Below are 4,244 nucleotides of genomic sequence, written 5' to 3' on the forward strand. Positions count from 1 at the left end.
AAGATGGCGTCTGTGACGTCAGCTGATGACGCAAATACCGTTATCCGAGATGGCGGCTTTTGGCGGGAAAGTGCCACGGCCCCCCCTGCCAAGCCCCTCTGGTGGGAAGTTAAAATTTGATCAGGACCTCTAATAATCTAAGAAAATGGCGGGAAAACAGGTCACTTGAGCTACCTCCACTAACCTAAGTCATCCGAGCGCCACCTCTTCCTAGGAACTGGCAGGAAGTCAATTTTGGAGGGAAGACAGATCAATTGAGCTACCTCTACTAACCTAGGAAAATGGCGGGAAAGAAAGGGTAGTCATCCGACCATGGCCTCCTTGTAGGAACTGGAGGGAAGTTTGAAGGAGGAGGAGGATATTAGTGTTTAACGTCCCGTAAACAACTAGGTCATTAGAGACAGAGCACAAGCTCGGATTAGGGAAGGATGGGGAAGGAAATCGGCCGTGCCCTTTCGAAGGAACCATCCCAGCATTTGCATGAAGTGATCTAGGGAAATCACGGAAAACCTAAATCAGTATGGCCGGAGACGGGATTGAACCGTCGTCCTCCTGAATGGGAGTCCAGTGCGCTAACCACTGCGCCACCTCGCACGGTAGGGAAGTTTGAATTTTGGAGGGAAGATAGGTTAATTGAGCTACCTCTACTAACCTAGGAAAATGGCGGGGAGGAAAGGGCAGTTGGGCTACCTCCACTAACCTAAGTCATCCGATTGCCACCGCCTTGTAGGAACTGGAGGGAAGTTTGAATTTGGAGGGAAGATAGGTCAATTGGGCTATCTCTACTAACCTAAGAAAATGGCAGAAAAGAAAGAGCAGTTGGACTGCCTCCACCAACCTAAGTCACCTGACTGCCACCTGTTCCTAGGAACTGAAGGGGAAAAGGACTCAGCCTGTGCTGGACATATATCTTTATTCTTTTGCATGCAGTCTTTATTTAAACAATTAGAGACAGTACCACCATCAAGTATGTTCACCACCAGGTCTGGGCCTAGTATACAGTACTGCCACCAGAGGGTGCTGTTGTCTGTTCCGTGATGTAACCCAAGACGGCTGTCTGGAGGGGAAAATGACTCAGCCTGCGATGGGGTGCTGGAGAGAGGAAGGAGTGTACTTTATTTAGTTTGCAACAATTTATTTAGGGACGGATCTGATATAGTATATTTATTATACTGATACCAAACACACAATCTGACATGCTTGGGGTCACACCACACAGCCTACATACCTGTAAACTGCTCATAAATTATCGAAATCACACTCTGCAGATACGCAAACAACTCCTAAATTACCGAAATAATTTCAGTACACAGCACATGACGTGCAAACTCCTAAATAATGCAGTACACTGATGTGTAGACACGAAATCAACTCGTAAGGTGGCCAAATAACGCATAGCACAGCCTACAGACCTGCTCGAAAAATAATGCAACAGACACACAAATAATGTACGCAGGCACCGCCTGCTGCCCCTGTCAACTGGACCGCACAGGGGGCTACAGCACATGGTCCCAGAAGCTGGGATGCACCAGCAGCCCCGGCGAAGTGATGCAGCTGTCAACTGCCAAGCCACACACAAGTGCCGATTTGGGTCCCTCAAGCATGAGGCAACTGGATCCCTTTCATACTTGACACCTGAGAAATTCCTCTCGAAATACGTGATCACCTAAGCACTGTTGATGACGAGACTGGACGGGAGTGAAGACCTATTTGCAAAGTGAAGATGCTCCAAGGGCGCGCTCACATTGACACCGCCACGAGCCACTGCCAGACACAAGCCAGCGTGAGCCATCACTCACGCCACTGCGGACAACATGTGAAAGTCACCTCTACAGTTAAAGGTATTTGAGTGTTTCACTGATGTCACATGTCTATCTAAATAAGCGGCAACTCATCCTCTGGGATGCACGCTCGTGTACGTTCACCACTCTCCTGCAGTCCAGCAGAGACCTAATTGCCGAGCGACTCACCCTCGCAGACGCTGCAGACAGCCGTTCCAGAACAGCACAGGGTGCATTGTTCCTTGCAATCCTATCAGAACATGTGTGATGTCACAGATTGTGCAATAGAAATCTATTCGACCACTCGCGATTCTAACGGGTGGCTGATGTGTGACGTGTGGCTGACACATCGCTGCACATAGCTACATACCATCGCAAGAGCATCTAGCAATGTTCTCAATCTTATAGTGAAGTCACATGGCTATCTAAAATAAGAACAAAGTCGAACTCACGGAAATTGTATAGTGTCCCAGAAATAATTTATGCTTTTGTAGGAGCTTTTGTGATGTGTCGGCTTGTATGCACAGTAATTCTTGCCCTAAAAGAACTTGTTTACGAAAATAGCGCAGAATAACGTCTAATGCATTCTTCCTCATGGTCCGAACATGTCACCCCATCCATCAGAGTTTATCCTTCCTGATTTCAACATACACAAACGTTCTCACCGCTATGTAGAGACTCCTATATCGCAGCACAAAACATGTCTTGTGAATGAATGGGGTATTATGATTGGCTCTTATCGAATTTACCTGCCGAATTACTGATGTTGCTGGTGTGGAAGCACCATCCGCCTTATTTTTTTCTGCAGACGAGACTTTCAGCTGCAAAGAACTATTTTACACAGATCGACATATTGCACCAACAAACCTTGTAAAGTGCCCCTACATATCATCAAATACTGAAAAACTCAATTACACTGCTCTTCCACTGAGGACAGGAGCTCGAATATTAGAGCATAAAACCGATCTCCAACCCAGCAATATATCACCGCGTACCATGTCTTTTGTTTCAAGCCTGAAAGGTGGTGTGTGGTTCTGCTCCTGAAAACTGAAGGGTAGGCCGAATGTAGGAAGCTAGGAGGAGCAGGTAAGGTAGAACACTTGGTACCGTAATTAAAAGTGGTTTTACCATATCACCACACAATAACTTGAATACATCAATTGTACTTAACTTTGGCTGAGATGAGCACATAGGTGCAAAGCTGTACATCAACTTACAAAGGCAAACTCTGTAGTGGCTCACCCACTATGAAATAGAGACGATGTTGCTTGCTTGTCTACTCTGCATCAAATGGGTAGAATCTGGAGCAGTGCTCGTAGAGCTGCACAGTGCCGGCTAGAGGGCACTGTCGTCAGTGTCGGTGTTGTAGTGCCAACCTAAGAACTTGTACCTATGCCACGGTATCGTAGCTATCGATATCAAATCCCTCCCCCCTGAAACGACGCACTGTCATTGAGTACGGCTTCAGATGGCAGGTGGAAGCATCCAGGGGCGGCGCAGCTGAGGGGTCGGACAGCGGAACTGCCAGGCGCACTGTCCACCAGCATCCCCGAATTGCTTGTGAGGGGACGAGGAAAACTCCTTGTGTAAAACCTGCCCAGGCCACGCCACGCACTGCCACATGGTATGCTTGGATGAGGAGGTGGAGCAACGACCTTCATGGGCGTTGGCGGCGGCGGCGGCGGCGGCGTGACGGCTGCCTCAGCGTCCATCGGTTCCAGCACTGTGGATGAACACAGTGGTGGCAGCGACGGCGGTGGCTGGAGGTGGGGCCATGGCGGTCGCGAGAGGCATCCGTCCGGTGCAGGTGACCAGCCTGGCAGCTGCGGCGTCGGCAGGCGCGCCCGCAGCGGAGGCGCGAGCGGCCGAGGCGCCGTCGGAGGAGTCGTGGGCTGAGGCAACAGAAGCCGCGAAGCCTCCAATTCTTCCAGAAAACAACCAGCGGCAGAAAACCGAGGACGGCATAAACGCATCTGGTTCCAGTGTCACTTGACAGTGCCGGAGGGACCAGAAATGACAAACAAGGTGTGGCCAAGCTAGCGAAGAATGTGCCCCTGCTCCCAGCGCCGCCTGCCAGAGAAAACACGATAGAACACCAAATCATGTGGCGCCAAGCCAGAACGAGGCGAAGCAGCTGGAACGCGCTGCGGCGGGTGCAAAACCTGCAGGAGCGTCCGATGGGTGTGGCTATGTAGGAATTCCGCTGGGAAACGGGTTCCATGCGGCTGGGAGCGATATGAAGCAAGGAAAGTCCATAGCGTGTGCTCGCAAGAGTGACTGGCGGGCAACTTGCTCATCTGCGACTTAAATGAATGCATAAAACGTTCAGAATCACCATTCGACTGGAGGTGGAATGGGGCTGAGGTCAGATGGCGAATGCCATTAGCAGCACAAAACGCTTCAAACTCTGAGGACACGAAATGGGGGCCAATGTCGCAGACAATAACTTCAGGAAGGCCCTCA

Source organism: Schistocerca cancellata, chromosome 4 (genome assembly GCF_023864275.1).
Source record: "Schistocerca cancellata isolate TAMUIC-IGC-003103 chromosome 4, iqSchCanc2.1, whole genome shotgun sequence".
Lineage (NCBI taxonomy): Eukaryota > Metazoa > Arthropoda > Insecta > Orthoptera > Acrididae > Schistocerca > Schistocerca cancellata.